The following is a 24847-nucleotide window of genomic DNA, read 5'->3' on the forward strand; positions in this document are numbered from 1 at the left end:
AGGCAGCGTTGGTGGTACCTCTCCAGTGTTTTGAGGTGCCTGCTGTACATGGTCCATGTATCTGAGGCATACAGCAGGGCGGGTATCACTGCTGCTCTGTAGACCATGAGCTTACTGCCGGTTTGAGGTCCTGGTCTTCAAACACTCTCTTCCTCAGGCGAGCGAAGGCTGCACTGGCACACTGAAGGCGGTGTTGGACTTCGTCGTCGACGTCTGCCCTTGTTGACAGTAGGCTCCCGAGGTATGGAAAGTGGTCCACGTTGTCCAAGGATTTGTCGTAGATTTTGATAATCGGGGGGCAGTACTGTGTGGCGGGGGCAGGTTGGTAGAGGACCTTTGTCTTACGGATGTTTAGTGTAAGGCCCATGCTCTCGTACACTTCGGTGAAGGTGTTGACGATGGTTTGGAGTTCGACCTCTGAGTGAGCGCAGACGCAAGCGTCGTCTGCATATTGTAATTCGATGACAGAGGATGGGACGACCTTGGATCTGGACTGGAGGCGAAGGAGGTTGAACAGTTTCCTGTTTGTTCTGTAGATTAGCTCCACTCCAGTGGAGAGCTTACTGAGATTTTATATAATCAATTCAGAAATAATGATGTACAGTATTAGGAAACTCTAAGACATGAAATCAGCAAATTGAATCACATGGTCATAAATCTGCTGGGGCAGTTTATCAAGACAAAATAGGGACAGTTTTCTGAATGCGCGGAGCCTTGGCCACCCGCAGCACTGGTGCGATTCCCATGATTAATTAGGCTGAGTAGCTCTGGTTAGGACCTAGCACTGGCACCGGAACGATGGGCTGAATGGCCTCCTTCTGGAACAAACTTTTCCGATTCTACGATTTAAAAAAATAATCAACAGCCACTGAATGGTTCCATGTTCTACACAATCGTTAAAAGTGCTGCTGAAAATAACACCAGGAAGATGAATCTGTGGTGAGGATAGAGTTTGCACACAGACAGAATGTTCATTGTTGGTACACACAGGCTGTGCACTTAGTCTCCCCACAGCACGGCAGTTTATGAACCCAGAAATGTCTGTTGGTGGGATTAGCAGACAATTGCTTAACACAATCGTATCACATTCTTCTGCTATTTTAAGACAACCCACACTGAGTGAATGCTGCTGAGCTAGCAGACGATGTCACACAAACACATTAAGCGCTCAGCTGCTAATCTTGCCAACAGTAATATTTAAGTTATGTTTATATATTATATGGATAGACAAGGTCAAGGTGGCACAGTGTAGAAAAATACTGAAATATTGTGGTTGGGTGGCAGCAGTGTCAGAAATCATCTTGACTGCTCGGATTTCTCTACTCTGTCACTTGAAGCTCTGACCCCTGAAGTTACTGTCTGGTGATGCCAGTACATTGTCCAAACCTGCGTAGCAGGGAAGGAAAATTGGGCGGGGACACATCGTGCCAGCTCCTCGCACCCCACCACGTTTTCCACCAGAAGTGGCATCAGGTATTTAATATATCCACCCAAATGTGGGCTGGTGTCTTATAACATCGTTTACACCTTACCAACATGGGCCATAGTGGCTGCCTGTGTGTCCCCGGGCTCCAACACAGCCGCGGGCAAGGGCGCAGGGGTTACATTTTAAATGGCCTTTTGAAAAGTGGGAGTTGTGAATTCTATTTAAAATCTTTGGTCGGAAGCATAACTCAACTTTCTTTATGACAGGTGTCGCGCCAATTTCCCCACCCACCTGAATGGGGCATCCAGGACTACACAGGAGCTTCTAGACAATGTTCTCCCGGTGTTAACGGACACACATGATATAGAAACATTCTTCACTGTGGTGCAGGGTTCAAATCCCGGGAACTCGCAGTAAATAGTTTGGCGCAAGAAAGAAAGCTGGACAGAATCTTTCACCTAAAGGGCAATAGAGTTGTGAAATAAGTTACCAGTGAAAGATATTACAATGGAGGTATAAATGGAGTCGTAAGTTGGATTTCTAGAGAGTAATGAGATTGAGGTGAGAAAGTGAGTGGATGGTGTTCATCTCTGATAATGGGGTAAGATTGTTAGGCCTATAGCAAATGTTTCCTTACATATCAATTAAAATGCTGCCTCAGACAGTTGCTGTGTATATTGAAGTGAGCACTGAATGCAGAGGCTTGTACTGGGTGATGGGATGAGCTTTGTGACGTAAACATAAGAACATAAGAACATAAGAACATAAACTCACAATCCATCACATAACATGGAACTTTCCATATATGTTAAATCAGTAATCATTAAATAGTTTTTTTTTGTTTATCCTACCCCCTTCAGACCCCTTATCGATATACATCATCCGCTGCCCAGGTGTTCCCACTACCTGAGCCCCTCACCACCCTTCACTGTATCCTGGGGACACGGACGCTCTAGGGCACACACCTCTCCATAGCTTCCTTCAGTACCGTGAGCTTCAGGCACGGCAACATAATAGAAGCTGCGTTTTCCCCACTGTCCTGAAGGACATAGCTGCCAGTCTGGGCCTGCGATAGGTGGTGAGAGAACCAACATGAGGTAAAAACCTACTTGACCTCGTCCTCACCAATCTACCTGTCACAGATGCATCTGTCCATGACAGCATTGGTAGCAGTAACCACCGCAGTCATTGTGGAGATGAAGTCCCGTCTTCACACTGAGGAGACCCTCCATCGTGTTGTGTGGTACTACCATCGTGCTAAATGGGATAGATTCAGAACAGATCTAACAGCTCAAAACTGGGCATCCACGAGGCACTGTGGACCATCAGCAGCAGCAGAATTGTATTCCACCACAATCTGTAACCTCATGGCCCGGCATATCCCTCACTCTACCATTACCATCAAGCCAGGGGACCAACCCTGGTTCAATAAGAAGAACATGCCAGGAGCAGCACTAAGCATACCTAAAAATGCGGTGCCAACCTGGGAAAGCTGCAACGCAGGACTACATGTATAATAAAAAGCGGAAGCAGCATTCTATAGACAGAGCTAAGCGATCCCACAATCAATGGATCAGATCAAGCTCTGCAGTCCTGCCACATCCAGTCATGAATGGTGGTGGATCATTAAACAACTAACGGGAGGAGGAGGCTCCATGAATATCCCCATCCTCAGTGATGGTGGAGCCCAGCATGTGAGTGCGAAACTCAAAGCTGAAGCGTTTGCAACCATCTTCAGCCAGAAGTGCCGAGTAGATGATCCATATCGGCCTCCTCCTGAGGTCCCCACCACCACAGAAGCCAGTCTTCAGCCAATTTGATTCACTCCACGTGATATCAAGAAACGGCTGAGTGCACTGGATACAGCAAAGGCTATGGACCCCGACAACATCCCGGCTGTCGTGCTGAAGACTTGTGCTCCAGAACTAGTCGCGCCTCTATTCAAGCTGTTATAGTACAGCTATAACACTGGCATCTATCCGACAATGTGGAAAACTGCCCAGGTATGTCCTGTCCACAAAAACCAGGACAAATCCAATCCGGCCAATTACCGCCCCATCAGTCTACTCTCAATCATCAGCAAAGTGATGGAAGGTGTCGTTGACAGTGCTATCAAGCAGCACTTACTCACCAATAACCTGCTCACTGATGCCCAGTTTGGGTTACGCCAGGACCACTCAGCTCCAGACCTCATTACAGCCTTGGTCCAAACATGGACAAAAGAGCTGAATTCCAGAGGTGAGGTGAGAGTAACTGCCCTTGCCATCAAGGCAGCATTTGACCGAGTGTGGCATCAAGGAACCCTAGTAAAACTGAAGTCAATGGGAATCGGGAAAAACCCTCCACTGGCTGGAGTCATACCTAGCACAAAGGAAGATGGGTGTGGTGGTTGGAGGTCAATCATCACAGCCCCAGGACATTGCTGCAGGAGTCCTCAGGGCAGTGTCCTAGGCCCAACCATCTTGAGCTGCTTCATCAATGATTTTCCCTCCATCATAAAGTCAGAAGTGAGGACGTTCGCTGATGACTGCACAGTGTTCAGTGCCATTCACAACTCCTCAAATAATGAAGCAGTCCACGCCCGCATGCAGCAAGACCTGGACGACATTCAGGCTTGGGCTGATAAGTGGCAGGTGACATTTGTGCCACAGAAGTGCCAGGCAATGACTATCTCCAACAAGTGAGTGTCTAACCACCGTCCCTTAACATTCAACGACATTACCATTGCCGAATCCCCCACCACCATCAATATCCTGGGGGTCACCATTGACCAGAATCTTAACTGGACCAGCCACATAAATACAGTGGCAACAAGAGCAGGTCAGAGGCTGGGTATTCTGCAGCGAGTGTCTCACCTCCTGACTCCCCAAAGCCTTTCCACCATCTACAAGGCACAAGTCAGGAGTGTGATGGAATACTCTCCACTTGCCTGGATGAGTGCAGCTCTAACAACACTCGACATCATCCAAGACAAAGCAGCCTGCTTGATTGGCAACCCATCCACCACCTTAAACATTCACTCCCTCCACCACCGGCGCACCGTGGCTGCAGTGTGTACCACCTACAAGATGCACTGCAGCAACTCGTCAAGGCGTCTTCGGCAGCACCTCCCAAACCCATGACCTCTACCACCTAGAAGGACAAGGGCAGCAGGCGCATGGGAACACCACCACCTCCAAGTTCCCCTCCAAGTCACACACCATCCTGACTTGGAACTATATCACCGTTCCTTCATTGTCGTTGGGTCAAAATCCTGGAACTCCCTTCCTAACGGCCCTGTGGGAGCACCTTCACCACATGAACTCCAGCGGTCCAAGAAGGCGACTCACCACCACCTTCTCAAGAGCAATTAGGGATGCGCAATAAATGTTGGCCTTGCCAGTGACGCCCACATCCCATGAATGAATAATTTTAAAAAACTCCCAGTTTATCACGTGTCTGCGGTACGTGACATTTCGTCTAGCAACCTGCCTGAGAAATGACTAAACTCAAACAAAATGCCTGTCCTGTCTGGGAACGCAGTGCACTACCGGGGCCGATATAAAGACTGTTTACCGTTCCCGTCATCTAATAGAGCCTTCTGTCGAGTCGCCGGACGGCTCTCAGTTGTCGTGGGTGCGCTGATGGGAGATGAGCCCGATCCTGGACACTGAAAGCCAGGTGAGGCAGGTCGATGATTGCCTTGTGTGCCAGTCGCTTGGCAGACAGATCTCGCAACCTCACTGCCTGAAATTAATTCGAGCTGACCCAGCAAACATGTTGCCATCGTGCTCTGTTGTGTGCCTTTATTACGTTTCACTGTTGAGATATCAGGACTGCAGCTTGCTGTAGACTGCTTTGGGAATTCTATAATCAGGCATGCGAGCATGTCCAGACCAACACAACTGGAGCTTTTTGATTGTGGCCTTAATTCCAGTTATATTGAGGACATCATAGAATCATACAACAAAGAAGGAGGCTATTCGGCCCATCATGCCTGTGCTGGCTCTTTGAAAGAGCTCTCCAATTAGTCCCACTCCCCTGCTCTTTCCCCCTAGCCCTGCAAATTTTTCCTTCTCAAGTATTTATCCAATTCCCTTTTGAAAGTTACTATTGAATCTGCTTCCACTGCCCTTTCAGTGTTAGGCACTCTGTCCTCTAATGTGCCTTGGTGTACAGTTCACAGGAAACACATCCTTGATAAATAAACTAAGATAGTCAGTGAACGGAGTGTGCAGTATTTTTAACACTGTCGTTCTTCAGTGAGTGTTATCAGAGAGCTGCCTGCTTAGGTGAACATGTACTTGTGGGTTTTAGGCTTCTCGGCAAAGCACATTGTGGTTCATGGATGTCAAATGCTGTTCAGTATATAATTGGAAAGGATTTCTATTTATTGCTGTGGAGGGAGACTGGAGAGGTGAGAAGTCTGCATACCCTGCTCGCTCGACTGCACATACACTGAGGCTGCAGACTTGCTCATATCGGCTGTGAGAGGAAGTCTTTATCAGCATGCTACATCTCTGAAGCCCAGATAAACCCTATCTCATGGGAGTGAGACTTATCTCACAACATCACAGCTCTGCTGCAGTCACTCAGTAGCTGGGGGTTTCTGTAGGTGTTAACAAGTGATTGGCAAGCTGAACATTTCAGCTTTTTTGTCAATTTTCCTGATTAAGATGTTGCTGTTTTTTGCCTTGCTTTATCCTTTTTTAATAAGTAGAAGGGATCCCGATCCTGAGACTTTACAGACTCCTGTGGAAGTTTGGAGTGTGTCAAAGATTGGGGTTTCTTTCACTACTTAAGGGACGCTGAGTTGTGTTGTTAGTGAGTGATTGAGGAAACTGCTTAGAACTGTTAGAGTATCAGAAACAAGAAATGAGATCTGGATGAAGTGGCACAGTAGACACTGGTAGGATGTGGAATCTTCCCTGTGATTTCCCCACATGATGCGTTTCTGGCCAGGGATTTACGGAGGCTCTGAGCAGAGATAAGACTCTGCCCTGGGGAACAAAGACAGAGGGAGCCAGTGTGTGGGCATGTGCATGGTTATATACTCCTCCTCTCAACCAGAGACCAGAGGGAGCCAGTGTGTGGGCATGTGCATGGTTATATACTCCTCCTCTCAACCAGAGACCAGAGGGAGCCAGTGTGTGGGCATGTGCATGGTTATATACTCCTCCTCTCAACCAGAGACCAGAGGGAGCCAGTGTGTGGGCATGTGCATGGTTATATACTCCTCCTCTCAACCAGAGACCAGAGGGAGCCAGTGTGTGGGCATGTGCATGGTTATATACTCCTCCTCTCAACCAGAGACCAGAGGGAGCCAGTGTGTGGGCATGTGCATGGTTATATACTCCTCCTCTCAACCAGAGACCAGAGGGAGCCAGTGTGTGGGCATGTGCATGGTTATATACTCCTCCTCTCAACCAGAGACCAGAGGGAGCCAGTGTGTGGGCATGTGCATGGTTATATACTCCTCCTCTCAACCAGAGACCAGAGGGAGCCAGTGTGTGGGCATGTGCATGGTTATATACTCCTCCTCTCAACCAGAGACCAGAGGGAGCCAGTGTGTGGGCATGTGCATGGTTATATACTCCTCCTCTCAACCAGAGACCAGTGCCTAATATGAGAAAAGGACACAGAAAAATGTAAAACATAAAATTATAACAGTAAAAGAGATTAATGAGAATGTTCTCATTGCATATTTAACCCACATTATTTAGAATCTGCACATATGGAGTTAATGCAGGTTAACTGAGAACCAGGAGCACTACAGTTCATTAAGCATATCATTTATTTCCCCACTTTTGAACTCAAGATTTTGTCCTTTGAACACTTTGGGAGACTATTAAACAGATATATCCAAGTCTACAGGTTCCACGTGTTGGACTGGCTGCCACATCCCATTGCCAGCACATCTTGGGAAAGTGCAGATATGTTGCACGTGCGGCAGGATTTCCCAGTGGGCGAAGTGCCCGCCGCCAGCCTATACTTGAATAGTGTGCCTCATTCTTTCTGTCAATGGCACTGTGGGTAAATGCACTTCTGATCTTGTGAGCCAAACTCATCGGGGAGGTCCCAGCTCTGGGCTGATCTGGCTCAAACCGATGGTGTGAAAGAGATTCCAATTATCTTCAGTCTACCCAAGATAGCGAGGGTAAACACTGGGCAGGATTCCTGTTTCCGACTGCTGTCCAGCAATGCTGCTGGCAGTGCACGTGCGCAGATATTGGCTGCACACAGGCATGGGCTCTGCTGAAATGGCTTCTCTTCTCGAGTAGTTTACCAACACTCACTGTCTAGATTCACACACATTGAATGATGCCTTGACTATGGTATCACAGGGTCAGTGCTGTTGCTGGAACTGTACCTCAGCATGATTCACTGGCTTCAGGAGAAGCACACTCAGCTGATGTGTTAACTAAAACAGTAGAGTATTGGACTCCCATCTAGGAGGCCTAGGCAGGCACTAACTGAAATTCTTGACAAGATATCTGCTAGAATGCAGCTTTTATGTGGGGGAGGGGAGGAGGTCTCCAGTCTTCTGAAGTGTACCTTGTGATAGATCGCACAGAAAATGGAAGCAGCAACAACAACAACAACTTGTATTTATATAGCGCCTTTAACGTAGTAAAACGTCCCAAGGCGCTGCACTCTACAGTGTTGTAGAATTTCCTGCTCGCTATTTTCTCCTTGTTTTTCTCCCTCTTGCTTCTCCCTGAGCCAGGAGAATGGAGGAATGATTTGTTCCACAGGCTCTGCTTTCTAAAGTCTCACTAACAAGTACAGTACTTGTGTGAGCCAAGGTTTATTTTTCCTCCGGTTGCTCCCTCCTTTCTTAATGAGTTTAGGAATATAAGAACAGTGGGACAGGAGGCCATTCAGCATCTTGAGCCTGTTCCACCATTCAGTTCAATTATGGCTGATCTGTATCTGAACTCTGTCTACCCGCCTTGGATCCATAATCCCTAAGATCCTTCCCGAGCACAAAAATCCATCAATCACAGTTTTGAAATTTTCAATTGACCCCCAGCATCAACAGCTTTTCTGGGGAGAGAGTTCCAGATTTCCACCACCCTTTGTGTGAAGAAGTGCTTCCTGACATCACCCCTGAACTGCCTGGCTCTAATTTTAAGGTTCTGCCCCCTTGTTCTGGACTCCCCCCACCAGAGGAAATAGTTTCTCTCTATCCACCCGATCAACTCCTTTAATCAGCATAAACACCTCGATCAGATCACCCCTTAATCTTCTAAACTCGAGGGAATACAAGCCCAGTCTGTGTAACCTGGCCTCGTAATTTAACCCTTTTAGCCCCGGTATCATTCTGGTGAATCTGCGCTGCTCCCCCTCCGAGGCCAATATATCCTTCCTGAGGGGCGGGGCCCGGAACTGAACCCAGTTACTCCAGAGGGGGTCTGACCAGAGCTTTCTATAACTAACATCACTTCCCCTTTGTATTCCAGTCCCCTTGAGACAAAGGCCAACATTCCATTAGCCTTTCAAATTATTTTTTGTACCTGCCCACTAGCTTTTAGTCATCCACTCTGTGCCTGTCATGTTGGCTCTGCCGCAGTGAAGACCTTCCCTTGTAGAGGATCGCTGCCAATAACCTGTGCCCTGCCATTCTTTGAAGTATCTTGTTGGGGATCACTGCACTGACAGTCATAGCGGTCTTTTCCTTTAACAGCATAAAGGCGTTCAGTGGACAATATGACGCAGACGAGTTTCTGTTTTTTGAGCTTTAGAGTTGCATGTAGTTTTACAGAATCCTGCTTTACCCTGGTCTCACTGAGCCACCCAAACAGCTTTCCAAATCAGACATCGTGTCACGGCTTCACATTGCACTGCAGCACCTTTACATTTTCCACATGGCTCAAAGAAATCAGAGCAAAGCTTAACCCCATGTAAGTAGTTTCCGGCTTTCGTAGGATTGCTGCTGTAATCAGAGTACTTGAAAATTAAATTTATGGTTAGGTGGGAGGCCCATGGAAAATCTAGCGCATCAGTTTTACTGCCCTTCTAAGAATTTCACTCGTGAGAAATCTGAAAAGTAAAGGCTTTTATTACATATTTGTGTTGGAGGTGAGCTGGTGCAAAACAAAATGATTAATCTTCTTATTAGCAGCCTTTATTATGCAAAATATTTTGGCAGACTTATTACTGTAATAAAAATCACTGATTAAACCGTTACACACTGAAGGCGCTGACTCCTTTCAGTAATCAGCATACACTTTACGCCCCTTCCGACTAAAATTTTTCTTCCAGTTTTTCTCCCCTTTCTCATTTCTCTTGAATGTCCTGCTTCTTGCTGAGGTATGAGTGCACAGACAGCTGGTGGGAGTGCTCTGTTATTTCCATCCTTGGCCCCCTACTATTCACCATTTGAATGCTACTCCTGGACATCATACGCAAGCATGCGGTCACCCACTACACTCCTGGCCACTGGAATACTCTTTCAAAGCCACTTTGCCTTGCTACCTCTCCATAGAGTTATAATAAAAAGTCATAACGGCACAGAAGGAGGTCATTCGGCCCATCGAGCCTGTGCCGGCTCTCTAGAGCAATCCAGTCAGTCCCATTCCCCCGCTCTATCCCCGTAGCCCTGCAGATTTATTTCCCTCAAGTGCCTATCCAGTCTCCCCTTGAAAACATTGAGTGTCTCCGCTTCCACCACTTCCGTCAGCAGCAAATTCCAGGTCAACACAACTCGCTGCGTAAAAAAGTTTTTCCTCATCCCCCCTGTACCTCTTGCCCAAAACCTTAAATCTGAGTCCCCTAGACCTTGTACTACTCAACTAGTGGGAACAGCCTTTCCCCATCTAGCCTATCCAAACCCTTCATAATCTTGTACACCTCTATCAAATCACTCCTCAACCTCCTTTGCTCTAATGAAAACAAATCCAGCTTCTCCAACCTGTCCTTGTAGCGAAGAACCCCCATCCCCGGAACCATTCTGGTAAATCTCCTCTGCACCCTCTCAAGGGCCTTCACATCCTTCCTAAAGTGTGGTGACAAGAACTGGACGCAATACTCCAGTTGTGGCCTAACCAGTGCTTTATAAAGGTTTAGCATAACTTCTCTACTTTTTTACTCAATACCTCTATTTATGAAGCCCAAGATCCCATATGCTTTGTTAACCACTTTCTCAATATGTCCTGCCACCTTCAGGGACCTATGCACATTAACTCCCAGGTCTCTCTGTCCCTGCACACTCTTTAAAACTGTGCCATTAAGTGTATATTGCCTCTCCCTGTTCCTTCTGCCAAAATGCATCACCTCACACTTCTCTGTATTAAATTCCATCTGCCACTTGTCTGCCCATTCTGCTAGCCTTTCTATGTCCTGCTGCAGTCAGTTGTTATCATCATCACTGTTTGCCACACCCCCAAGTTTGGTGTCATCGGCAAATTTAGAAATTCTACTCTGTATTCCAATATCCAGGTCATTTATATATATCAAAAAATGCAGTGGCTCTAGCACTGACCCTTGGGGAACACCACTGTCTACCATCCTCCAGTCTGAAAAACAGCCATTTACCACAACTCGCTGTTTTCTGTCCTTAAGCCAATTCCTTATCTAAGCTGCCACTGACCCACCTATTCCATGAGCCTCAATTTTGTTAACTAGCCTTCTATGTGGTACTTTGTCAAACGCCTTCCGAAAATCCATGTAGACAACATCCATTGCATTCCCTTCATCAATCCTCTCTGATACTTCATCAAAAAATTCAATTAGATTAGTCAAACACGATCTGCCTTTTACAAATCCGTGCTGGCTCTCCTTAATTAGCTTAAACCTCTCCCAAGTGCCTGTTAATTTTTTCCTTGATTATTGTTTCTAAAACTTTACCCACCACTGATGTTAAACTGACCGGCCTGTAGTTACTTGGATTGTCCTTACACCCTTTCATGAACAATGGTGTCACATTTGCCACTTTCCAATCCTCAGGCACTTCCCCGCATCTAGGGAAGATTGGAAAATTATGGCAAGCCCTTCCACTATCTCCTCCCCCAATTCCCTTAGCAACCTGGGATGCAGGCCATCTGGACCAGGCGACTTATCCACTCTAAGCATACCCAACTTTTCTAGTAGACCCTGTCTATCAATTTTTACCTCTTCCATTGCTTCTACCTTTTCCATTTCTACCGATATTTTGTCAGTAAACATTGATACAAAGTACTTATTGAGTATTCTAGCCTTGCCCTGCACCTCTAAGCATATAACACCTTCTTTGTCTCTAATAGGCCTCACCCCACCTCTTACTACCTCCTTACATGCTGGTAGAAGATTTTTGGATTCCCTACTCTCATATTTCTCTTTGCCAATCTTATTTTCATCTTCACATCCCCTCTCAACTTATTGTATTTGGTCTGGTTCTCCCTTGAAGAATTCACCTGACATGCATCATGCACCCTCTTTTTTTGTTTCATCATCTTCTCTATCTTGTACGATAGCAAAATACTGCAGATGCTGGAAATCCGAAATAACAACAGAAAATGCTGGAAAAACTCAGCAGGCCAGGCAACATCCGTGGAGAGAAAATAGAGTCGACGTTTTGGGTCTAACCCTTTTTCAAAACTCTGTCTTCCTCATCATCCAAGGAGCCCTTGCTTTGGTTCCCTTACGCTTCCCTCTTGTTGGAATGTACCTAGCCTGTACTTGGAACATCTCATCCTTAAAGATCACCCATTGTTCCATTACAGATTTTCCTGTCAGTCTTTGGTTCCATTTTACCCTGGCTAGATCCTTTCGCATCCAATTGAAGTTAGCCCTATTCCAGTGTAGAAGTTCCACTCTAGATCGTTCCTTGCTCCTCTCCATGCCTTTAACAGCTTAAAAGCCTAACTCTTCAACTTTTTTTTTTATTCGTTTATGGGATGTGGGCGTCGCTGGCAAGGCCAGCATTTATTGCCCATCCCTAATTGCCCTCGAGAAGGTGGTGGTGAGCCGCCTTCTTGAACCGCTGCAGTCCGTGTGGTGAAGGTGCTCCCACAGTGCTGTTAGGGAGGGAGTTCCAGGATTTTGACCCAGCGATGGTGGATCGGCGATATATTTCCAAGTCAGGATGGTGTGTGACTTGGAGGGGAACTTGGAGGTGGTGATGTTCCCGTGCGCCTGCTACCCTCGTCCTTCTAGGTGGGAGAAGTCGCGGGTTTGGCAGGTGCTGCCGAAGAAACCTTGGCGAGTTGCTGCAGTGCATCTTTTAGATGGTACACACTGCAGCCACGGTACGCTGGTGGTCGAGGGAGTGAATATTTAATTGGTGGATGGGGTGCCAATCAAGTGGGCTGCTTTGTCTTCTTGAGTGTTGTTGGAGTTATGCCTTGTAGATGGTGGAAAGGCTTTGGGGAGTCAGGAGGTGAGACACTCCCTGCAGAATACCCAGCCTCTGACCTGCTCTTGTTGCCACAGTATTTATGTGGCTGGTTCAGTTAAGTTTCTGGTCAATGGTGATGCCCAGGACATTGATGGTGGGGGATTCGGCGATGGTAATGCCGTTGAATGTCAAGAGGCGGTGGCTAGACACTCACTTGTTGGAGATAGTCATTGCCTGGCACTTCTGTGGCACAAATGTTACCTGCCACTTATCAGCCCAAGCCTGAATGTCGTCCAGGTCTTGCTGCATGCGGGCGTGGGCTGCTTCATTATTTGAGGAGTTGCGAATGGCACTGAACACTGTGCAGTCACCAGCGAACATCCTCACTTCTGACTTTATGATGGAGGGAAAATCATTGATGAAGCAGCTCAAGATGGTTGGGCCTAGGACACTGCCCTGAGGAACTCCTGCAGCGATATCCTGGGACTGTGAAGATTGACCTCCAACCACCACACCCATCTTCCTTTATGCTAGGTATGACTCCAGCCAGTGGAGCGTTTTCCCCCCGATTCCCATTGACTTCAGTTTTACTAGGGCTCCTTGATGCCACACTCGGTCAAATGCTGCCTTGATGTCAAGGGCAGTCACTCTCACCTCACCTCTGGAATTCAGCTCTTTTGTCCATATTTGGACCAAGGCTGTAATGAGGTCGGGAGCCAAATGGTCTTGGCGGAACCCAAACTGGGCATCAGTGAGCAGGTTATTGGTGAGTAAGTGCTGCTTGATAGCACTGTCGATGACACTTTCCATCACTTTGCTGATGATTGAAAGTAGACTGATGGGGCGGTAATTGGCCGGATTGGATTTGTCCTGGTTTTTGTGGACAGGACATACCTGGGCAGTTTTCCACATTGTCGGATAGATGCCAGTGTTGTAGCTGTACTGGAACAGCTTGGCTAAAGGCGCGGCTAGTTCTGGAGCACAAGTCTTCAGCACGACAGCCGGGATGTTGTCGGGGCCCACAGCCTTTGCTGTATCCAGTGCACTCAGCCGTTTCTTGATATCACGTGGAGTGGATCGAATTGGCTGAAGACTGGCTTTTGTGGTGTGCCATTCGATCTCTTCGCCCCCCGCCCCAACTTCACTTCCTGCTGGTGTCAGAGCTCAGCATGTCGAGAGCGGGGTACGGTAGTAGAGTGGTTATGTTACTGGGCGAGTAGTCCAGAGGGCTGGACTAATAATCCCGAACATGAGTTCAAATTCACCATGGCAATTTGGGAATTCGAGCTCTATTAAAAAAAAAATCAGTAGATAAAAGCTGGTCGCTGGAAAAGTGACCATGAGGTTGTTGGATTGTGTCAAAAACCGAACTGGTTCCCTCATGTCCTTTGGGGAAGGAAACCTGCCGTCCTTACCCGGTCTGGGCCGATATGTGACTCCAGTCCCACAGCAATGTATTTGACTCTGAAGTGGCCTAGCAAGACACTCAGCTTTATGCAATTACTGCAAAGAATGGCAACTAGGGATGGGCAATAAATGCTGGTCGATGCCCAGATCCCGAGAATTAATTAAAATCAATCTGAAATAAAGCAATTTGAGATACCCTTTTAAATGAGGAAGCTATATAACTGTAAGTTCTTGTTGTGCTCTAAAGACCTTCTTCAATGAACCATGAAACACTCCCACGCCTGTCTAATCTGATCAGCTACCCGAGCCCCTGTCCCAGTCAGCCTTTGTATACCGTAATGAGTAACTCGGCCCCAGCTACTGTAACTAACAAACCCACACCCTCACCGTGTAATCAACGCCCTCAACCCCCTCCTTCAACCCCTGTAATCACCCCCTCCCCCTGTAATCACCCCCTCCCCCTGTAATCACCCCCTCCCCCTGTAATCCCCCCTCACCCTGTAATCACCCCCTCACCCTGTAATCACCCCCTCCCCCTGTAATCACCCCCCTCCCCCTGTAATCCCCCCTCACCCTGTAATCACCCCCCTCCCCCTGTAATCCCCCCTCACCCTGTAATCACCCCCTCCCCCTGTAATCACCCCCCTCCCCCTGTAATCACCCCCTCCCCCTGTAATCACCCCCCTCCCCCTGTAATCACCCCCCTCCCTCACCCCCTGTAATCCCCCCTCACCCTGTAATCACCCCCCACCCCCTGTAATCCCCCCCTCCCCCTGTAATCACCCCCTCCCCCTGTAATCACCCCCTCCCCCTGTAATCACCCCCTCCCCCTGTAATCCCCCCCCCCCTGTAATCACCCCCCTCCCCCTGTAATCACCCCCTCACCCTGTAATCCCCCCTCACCCTGTAATCACCCCCCACCCCCTGTAATCCCCCCCTCCCCCTGTAATCACCCCCTCCCCCTGTAATCACCCCCTCCCCCTGTAATCACCCCCTCCCCCTGTAATCACCCCTCCCCCTGTAATCACCCCCTCCCCCTGTAATCACCCCTCCCCCTGTAATCACCCCCCTCCCCCTGTAATCACCCCCTCCCCCTGTAATCACCCCTCCCCCTGTAATCACCCCCCTCCCCCTGTAATCACCCCCTCCCCCTGTAATCACCCCCTCCCCCTGTAATCACCCCTCACCCCCTGTAATCACCCCCTCACCCTGTAATCACCCCCTCCCCCTGTAATCCCCCCTCACCCTGTAATCACCCCCTCCCCCTGTAATCACCCCTCACCCCCTGTAATCACCCCCTCCCCCTGTAATCACCCCCTCCCCCTGTAATCACCCCCTCCCCCTGTAATCACCCCTCCCCCTGTAATCACCCCCCTCCCCCTGTAATCCCCCCTCACCCCCTGTAATCACCCCCTCCCCCTGTAATCACCCCCTCCCCCTGTAATCCCCCCCTCCCCCTGTAATCACCCCCTCCCCCTGTAATCACCCCCTCCCCCTGTAATCCCCCCTCACCCTGTAATCACCCCCTCCCCCTGTAATCACCCCTCACCCTGTAATCACCCCCTCCCCCTGTAATCACCCCCTCCCCCTGTAATCACCCCCTCCCCCTGTAATCACCCCCTCACCCTGTAATCACCCCCCTCCCCCTGTAATCACCCCCTCCCCCTGTAATCCCCCCTCACCCCCTGTAATCACCCCCTCCCCCTGTAATCACCCCCCTCCCCCTGTAATCACCCCTCCCCCTGTAATCACCCCCCTCCCCCTGTAATCCCCCCTCACCCCCTGTAATCACCCCCTCCCCCTGTAATCACCCCCTCCCCCTGTAATCACCCCCTCCCCCTGTAATCCCCCCTCACCCCCTGTAATCACCCCCTCCCCCTGTAATCACCCCCTCCCCCTGTAATCCCCCCTCACCCTGTAATCACCCCCTCCCCCTGTAATCACCCCCTCCCCCTGTAATCACCCCCTCCCCCTGTAATCACCCCCTCCCCCTGTAATCACCCCCTCCCCCTGTAATCACCCCCCTCCCCCTGTAATCACCCCCTCCCCCTGTAATCCCCCCTCACCCCCTGTAATCACCCCCTCCCCCTGTAATCACCCCTCCCCCTGTAATCACCCCTCCCCCTGTAATCCCCCCTCACCCTGTAATCACCCCCTCCCCCTGTAATCACCCCCTCCCCCTGTAATCACCCCCTCCCCCTGTAATCACCCCCTCCCCCTGTAATCACCCCCTCCCCCTGTAATCACCCCCTCCCCCTGTAATCACCCCCTCCCCCTGTAATCACCCCCTCCCCCTGTAATCACCCCCTCCCCCTGTAATCCCCCCTCACCCTGTAATCACCCCCCTCCCCCTGTAATCACCCCCTCCCCCTGTAATCACCCCCTCCCCCTGTAATCACCCCCTCACCCTGTAATCACCCCCTCCCCCTGTAATCACCCCCTCCCCCTGTAATTGCCCCCCTCCCTCACCCCCTGTAATCCCCCCTCCCCCTGTAATCACCCCCTCCCTCACCCCCTGTAATTGCCCCCCTCCCTCACCCCCTGTAATCCCCCCTCCCCCTGTAATCACCCCCTCCCTCACCCCCTGTAATTGCCCCCCTCCCTCACCCCCTGTAATCCCCCCTCACCCTGTAATCACCCCTCCCCCTGTAATCACCCCTCCCCCTGTAATCACCCCCTCCCCCTGTAATCACCCCCTCCCCCTGTAATCACCCCCTCCCCCTGTAATCACCCCCTCCCCCTGTAATCACCCCCCACCCCCTGTAATCCCCCCTCACCCTGTAATCACCCCCTCCCCCTGTAATCCCCCCTCACCCTGTAATCACCCCCTCCCCCTGTAATCAATACAATACAATACAATACAAATCGCTTTATTGGCATGATAAGGTACATCTTATGTTGCCAAAGCATCAAAATACATTTATGGTTGAACACATAAACGCGGTTCCATTCATACAGTGTTTAAACAGGTATATCCTTGAGTTTATAAATATATTTTCGCCTTGTTTATATATACTCTTGTCTTAGTTTACTGGTTCTCTCTCTGTTCATGGCAAGCTGTAACATAGTGTGCCGCCAGTGTTACACAGCTTCTCTCCTCCCCCAGTAGGAATGGGAGTTTTTGGTTGTCAGTCAGATTTCTGAATTCAGGGCATATTTGTGAGAATTTTTGATAGAAATTCTCTCTGATGCCCTGATATTTTCCACAGGCTGTGAGGAAGTGCATCTCTGTCTCAACTACTCCCTGACTGCAGTGAGAGCATATCCTGTCTTCTCTTGGCAGCCTGGTCTGCCTGTGTCTGCCTTTTTCGATCGCTAGGCTATGTTCGCTAAGTCTGTACCTTGTCAAGGTTCTTCTCAGTTTGTTATCCTTTACCATGGTCAGGTAATCAGCTATGTTGTATTGTCTGTTTAGGGCCAAGTAGCAATTGAGTTTGCTTTGGGTTTTTGTTGTTTCTGCCCAATATGACAGATATTTTTCCTTTTGCTCAGCGACGATTGTGTTGGGTCGAATTCTTTGTGTTACCCTGTCACTGTCCTGGGGCTGGTTATTGTTAGTATTGTTATTAGTTACTTTATTGAGTCCCAGGACTAGTTGACTGAGGGTATTCTTCTTTATGGTCAGCTCTTGGCATTTCAGGGCGTCGTAGTGATAGCATTGGGGGTTGCTCATTTGTAGGTGATTCCAAAATTTGGTGGCTCTTTTTTGGATAGTGATTATTAATGGGTATTGGCCTAGTTCCGCCCTGCATGCGTTGTTTACTGTTTTCCTTTGAGTCCGGAGGATACTTTTACAGAATTCCGCATGTAGGATCTCAATTGGGTGTTTGTCCCATTTTGCAAAATCTTGTTGTGTTAGTGGTCCCCAGACCTCACTGCCATAGAGTGCAATTGGTTCAATTACTGATTTGAAAATTTTGAGCCAAATGCTAATTGGGATTTCTATTTGGATTGATTTTTTGATGGCATAGAAAGCCCTTCTTGCTTTCTCTTTCAGTTCATTCACAGCCAGTTTGAAGTTTCCCGTAGAACTGATTTTTAAGCCCAAGTATGTGTAGTGAGTGGTTTGTTCAATTTTGGTTGTTCCTACTGTGAAATTTATTGTGGGTCCATGTTGTTTGGATCTTTGCTGGAACACAAGGACTTTGGTTTTTTGGGGATTTATTGTCAGGGCCCAAGTCTGGCAGTACGACTCCAGCAGGTCCAGGTTCTGCTGTAGACCCTCCTTAGTTGGTGACAGCAGAACCAGGTCGTCGGCATAGAGGAGGAATTTAACCTTGGATTCATATAGGGTGAGGCCGGGTGCTGTAGATTGTTCAAGTAGTTTTACCAATCCATTTATGTAAATATTAAAGAGTGTCGGTGAGATTGGCGAGCCCTGCGTCACCCCCCGCCCCTGTGGGAAGTATTTTGTTTGTTTGTCTCCAATTTTAACTGCACATTTATTGTTTGTATACATTGATTTAATTACATCATATGTTTTCCCTCCTACCCCGCTTTCGATAAGTTTCAGGAATAAACCGTCATGCCAGATGGAGTCGAAAGCCTTCTGGAAATCTACAAAGCATGCGTAGATTTTGCTTTTGTTATGGTGAACGTGTTTGTCAATTAGGGTCTGTAGGGTGAAGATATGATCGGATGTTCTATAGTTTGGCAGGAATCCAATTTGGCTTTTACTCAAGACATTGTGCTCTTCAAGGAAGTTTATAAGTCTTTTGTTTATGATGCTACAGAATACCTTCCCCAGGTTACTGTTTACACAGATGCCTCGATAGTTGTTTGGGTCGATTTTGTCCCCACTTTTGTATATGGGTGTTATGAGTCCTTTGTTCCAGATGTCAGGGAAATAACCGACACTCAGAACCAAGTTGAAGAGTTTTAGGATAGCCAGTTTCAGTTTGTCGTCTGCGTGTTTAATCATCTCGTTTAGTATGCCGTCTGTCCCGCAAGCTTTTCCTGGTCGCAGGTCCTTGAGTTTTTCAAGAAGTTCTTTTTCTGTTATTATGGCGTCTAGCGGGTTTTGGTTATCTTTTATGGCCATTTCAAGCTTTTCAAGTTTTTTGCGTATTTGGTGTTGCTCTGGTCCTAGTGTGTTTTTCTGGTATAATTTTTCAAAGTGGTTTACCCATGTGTCCCCATTTTGAATGGACACATGGGTAATCCCCCCCTCACCCTGTAATCACCCCCTCCCCCTGTAATCACCCCCTCCCCCTGTAATCACCCCCTCCCCCTGTAATCCCCCCCTCACCCTGTAATCACCCCTCCCCCTGTAATCACCCCCTCCCCCTGTAATCCCCCCTCACCCTGTAATCACCCCCTCCCCCTGTAATCACCCCCTCCCTCACCCCCTGTAATTGCCCCCCTCCCTCACCCCCTGTAATCCCCCCTCACCCTGTAATCACCCCTCCCCCTGTAATCACCCCTCCCCCTGTAATCACCCCCTCCCCCTGTAATCCCCCCTCACCCTGTAATCACCCCCTCCCCCTGTAATCACCCCCTCCCCCTGTAATCACCCCCTCCCCCTGTAATCACCCCCTCCCCCTGTAATCACCCCCTCCCCCTGTAATCACCCCCTCCCCCTGTAATCACCCCCTCCCCCTGTAATCACCCCCTCCCCCTGTAATCACCCCCTCCCCCTGTAATCACCCCCTCCCTCACCCCCTGTAATTGCCCCCCTCCCTCACCCCCTGTAATCCCCCCTCACCCCTGTAATCACCCCTCACCCCCTGTAATCACCCCTCACCCCCTGTAATCCCCCCTCACCCTGTAATCCCCCCTCACCCTGTAATCACCCCCTCACCCTGTAATCACCCCTCACCCCCTGTAATCACCCCTCACCCCCTGTAATCCCCCCTCCCCCTGTAATCCCCCCTCACCCTGTAATCACCCCCTCACCCTGTAATCACCCCTCACCCCCTGTAATCACCCCCCTCCCTCACCCCCTGTAATCACCCCTCACCCCCTGTAATCCCCCCTCACCCTGTAATCACCCCTCACCCTGTAATCACCCCCTCCCTCACCCCCTGTAATCACCCCCTCCCCCTGTAATCACCCCCCTCCCTCACCCCCTGTAATCACCCCCCACCCCCTGTAATTCCCCCCACCCCCTATAATCCCCCCTCACCCCCTGTAATCACCCCCCACCCCCTGTAATTCCCCCCACCCCCTATAATCCCTCCCTCACCCCCTGTAATCACCCCTCACCCCCTGTAATCACCCCCCTCCCTCACCCCCTGTAATCACCCCCCACCCCCTATAATCCCTCCCTCACCCCCTGTAATCACCCCCCACCCCCTGTAATCCCTCCCTCACCCCCTGTAATCACCCCACTCACCCCTGTAATCCCCCCACCCCCTGTAATCACCCCTCCCTCACGCCCTGTAATCCTCCCCTCACCCCCTGTAATCACCCCCTCCCTCACCCCCTGTAATCACCCCCCTCTCTCTCCCCCTGTAATCCCCCCTCCCTCACTCCCCCTCACCCCCTGTAATCACCCCGCTCCCTCACCCCTCACCCCCTGTAATCTGCCCCTTTTCTCCTGCTAGGAGATGCAGCATCGAGCTGCGTCCAGTCCACAGTGTAGATATGGCTTGTTTCCATACCGAGCATTACTGTTCTACAGTGACAGTTCATTGGCATTAATATACAGTGCGTCAGTGTACCACAGTAACATGGTACATTCGTATACCCCGGTTAGTGTTTGACCAACTATGGCTGTCATTCAGATGCAGTGAGAAGTGGGGAGACCTCCTAACATTGAGAGAACTGGAGGGGAGAAGCAGGTTGGGTGTTGTCCTCCCCTAGTGGTTGCTTAGCAGCAGTGACAGAGCTCCTGGAGCAGGTCACCTGCTTCACCAAGCAATGGGAAGTAAACCATTTAAACTGACGGGAGTGTAATAATAATGGGATTTATATGTAATCATTGTAATGAGCTTAAAAGCTGCACTTGGATGTAAAGTGTATTCACTAGGGGTGACCAGCCAGTAGGTAGGGAGTATGTAGGGTATGTGTGAAGGTGTCTGGGAGTCAGACCAGCACCAGAAAATCCAGCCTCTTTTTAGATGGTGAGAGAAAAGGCAGCATTTTGAGTTCAGCCTGTTCAGCTTTATATCTCGATGCTGCCTTTGTACTTTTTACGCCTACACTTGAGCAGCCAGGCTTTGGCGGGATGGCAGCACAGCTGAGGAGACCGAAAGTCAGGTGCATCCTTTAGCAAACTTCTTCTTATTGAAGTGTGAAGGTCACACAACGTGTAAAGGAGTTATTCGGCTGATTTTCAGGAGAACAAAGATTGTCCTCACACAGCAGATTTCACTTCATGATACATCTAATCAGCTAGAAACAGCAACAACTGAAACACCAAAATGTTTTGCATCAACTGCAGTTTGCCTTCTTATGGGTAAAATTTCCATTTGCACACAGCTCCCTCAGTGCATAAAGTTAGATAATACTTGTGCAAATTGCTGCAATGGTTGCAATAGTGACTGCACATCAAAAAAAATTCATCGGTTCTGAAGTGCTTTTGGACATCCTGAGGACATGATATGATACAATATAGATACCAACGTTCCCCCTAATTTATTTTGGGCTGCGCAGCCCCTAAAATTCCGCGCATGCACGTTTTCCCTTTAACTGCCGGTGAGCCGGCTGCACGGGACCTCCAGAGCACTGCGTGGCTGCGCAGCTTAAAGGGATCATTAATAGATACACTTTCTTTCTAAAAACACTCTAGTAGTGCCAGTACTGAGAAAGTGCTGCACTGTCAGAGGAGCTGTCTTTCAGATGAGACGTTAAACCGAGGCCCCGTCTGCCCCCTCGGTGGGCATAAAAGATCCCAGGGCACTATTTCGAAGAAGAGCAGGGGAGTTCTCCCCGGTGTCCTGGCCAATATTTATCCCTCAATCAACATCATTAAAAACAGATTATCTGGTCATTATCACATTGCTGTTTGTGGGAGCTTGCTGTGCGCAAATTGGCTGCCATGTTTCGTACATTACAACCGTGACTACACTTCAAAAGTACTTCATTGGCTGTAAAGTGCTTTGGGACGTCCTGAGGTCGTGAAAGGCGCTATAGAAATGCAAGTCTTTCTTTCTTAGATTCAGAGTCTGTGCTAGTGTACAGTGCACCTGCCCATCGCATTGTAATGCTATTCAAATTTAGTATTTCCCGTCATTCAAGTCAGCAGCGCAGGACGTCAGGGGAGCCTGTCCCGTTCCACAGGTTCTGACACGACTTTCAAAATGCTTTAATTTGTTTTTGTGTCTTCAGTCACCAGCACAGAGGGTCGTGGCTCCGTTATGCTGCAACATGCCTCCTTGTCAGACTCCCCGTGTCCAATTCTGTAAATTACACTGATCCAGGAAAGCAGCCAAGGCCAGGGGTGCATCTTTGTGTTGGGCTGAGATTGGTAGCTTACAAAGCCATGGTATAATGCCATTTCATTTTACAATTACAGTTGGTAATTATAAAAAAAACAGTTTTGCATTCATAGAGCAACTTATCATATCTCAGACGCATCTTAAAGCAACGCACATTACTTTGCTGTGCGGTGACTGTTACGCAGGCAGGTCTCTGTGAATAATAGAATGTTACGTGCACAGAGAGTTCACACACTGTCCTCTCTGCTCTGGGATGTGAATTTGAGTCTGGCGCAGACTACTCACTGTGAAGGTGCTACGTGAGATGAACCTGGGTCAGCATCCCCAGCACAACCGCAGCACAAAGCTGCCCACAACTTGGCCAAATCGATACTAAATTAGCTATAAAGCATACTAGCTGGATATTGTAAAGTAAGCACACCAGTGTGATGTGGGGTGCTCTTCTGAGATTGTGGTTGAGGCAGTTTAAAGCTGTACCCGATCCTGAGAGTGCTTGAGGCTGACATGAGTTACCAAAAATGGAAAATAGTTCCATTCCTCTGCACTGACAGTCTTCACCTTCATTACAGCATAGATTTTCATTTCCTACCTGTTAAGTATGTGTATTGTATTGAACAATTAACACAAAGACTTAAACGTATAACTCAAACAGGTCTTTACTGGTTGGAGGTAGGGACTATACATAGGTCTTTACTTCATGCCCACAGGCGGGAACTGAGGGGGATCAGTACCCACAGTACTATTTATACCCCTATGGCCAGGAGTGGTACTGCGTATCACTACGCCCAACAAGTAGTGCAGTCCTGTCCATAGGTTCAAAGTAGCACACATATTACATACACAACATTCCTCCCTTCCTAGCTTTACAGTCATCTCCCCATTTAACATAACGTAATAACATATATACATATATAACTTCAGGTTTACATAACAGAATAACATAGATACATAGATAACTTCATGTCAAAACAGATCACAGATTCAGTCTCTGCGGAAAACAGTTCACAGATTCAATCTCTGTGGTGGAGTCGGTTCACGTTGCTGGAGTGACTCATTCAATAGTCCTTCCATGGATTTAACAGTTTGAACTTCCGAACTGAATTGGCTCCGTTCGGAGGGACCACGTGTGTGATCTGGTAGAGGTAATAATGGTTCAGATGGGTCATCTCCTGTTTCGACTTTTCCTTTTCTGCTTCTTGGAGACTCTCTGGGCTCCACTGTCAGCTGCCAGCTGCATGCGCAGTTCCTCCTTCTCTCCCTCCTTTTTCCGTAGTAGAGCCACCTTCTCCCGATGTTCCGTAGACTTTCGGTGCTCCTCCATGATTTCTGTATGGTGGGAGTCGAAGTTACAAGTTGGGCAGGACAGGACATAGTAATATTCGGTGTCGTCCTGATCTAGGCCAGCGAGAGGGTCTTCTATTTCCTCCATACCCAGCTGGGCGTTAGCCAGCTTTTGTTCCAAGTCCAGACATCTTTCCTGAAGAGACTTCTTCATGCGTACCTCTTCATCCAGCTTTTTCTGGGCTTTCAGCAAGTCGTTTACTAATGACCTCATTTGAGATTTTACTACTTCAACTTCTTTTGGAGATTGATTGATCGGACTATTCAATCCCTCTACCGGAGCAGCTGTTTCAGCGGTCTGTTGTTCTACGTTGACGTGAGTCAGCGCACTTTTGGCATCCAAGGGCTGCTCTGTTGCAGTCATCTCAGTCTGTGTTGCCACCTCAGCTCTTCCAATAACCTTTGAGAGCTCCGAACCCCTTTCGTTTGAATATTGAAGTTCGTGTTCAAGTTTTTCCCATTTCAGAGTCCTGTCCTTCAGCATATGCAGGAGTTGGCTGACCGTTAACTCCTCTGACATCAGACGTTTTGTGTGCTCCTGCTCCATTTTCTCCATCAGCTGCTTCTGTTGTCTTTCCAGATTCTCCAACTCTATATCAAAGAACTCTTTCGTTGCATTCAACTCTTGCTCACAACGGCGAAGCATTTGTTCTAATTGCTGTTGTAGTTTGAAATGGAGTTGAGTTCGAGCCCGGTGTCCCTCAGAAATGGGCACATCAGTAGACTTGCCAGACTCAGAATCCACAGTTAAACTATGTTGTTGTTGCTCAGTGGAATTCTGTGCTGAAACTTTGTCTTTTGCACCTGAGTTGGGCTTATCATCATCCGTTCCAGAGTCTGGGCCGACTATCTTCACCGAGTTCTCACTCGTTATTGTTTGTAGGAAATGCCAGTCCATATTCATTTTCCTAATCCACTCCCGTCCTAGTAGTGGAGAACCTCCTTCAGATATCACATATAAGTCCATTATTTGACTGTCTTCGCCCTTGTGGACCA

At 48.7% G+C, this 24847-nt stretch overlaps 1 protein-coding gene across 1 annotated transcript in view; it reads left to right on the forward strand.

Moving 5' to 3' along the window:
• LOC147100955 (zinc finger protein Aiolos-like) overlaps positions 1-24847 on the forward strand; it is a 160515-nt gene that overhangs the window by 40135 nt on the left and 95533 nt on the right. The window lies entirely within an intron of this gene.

Source organism: Somniosus microcephalus, chromosome 24 (genome assembly GCF_052327205.1).
Source record: "Somniosus microcephalus isolate GS21.2 chromosome 24, FLI_Smic_1.0, whole genome shotgun sequence".
Lineage (NCBI taxonomy): Eukaryota > Metazoa > Chordata > Chondrichthyes > Squaliformes > Somniosidae > Somniosus > Somniosus microcephalus.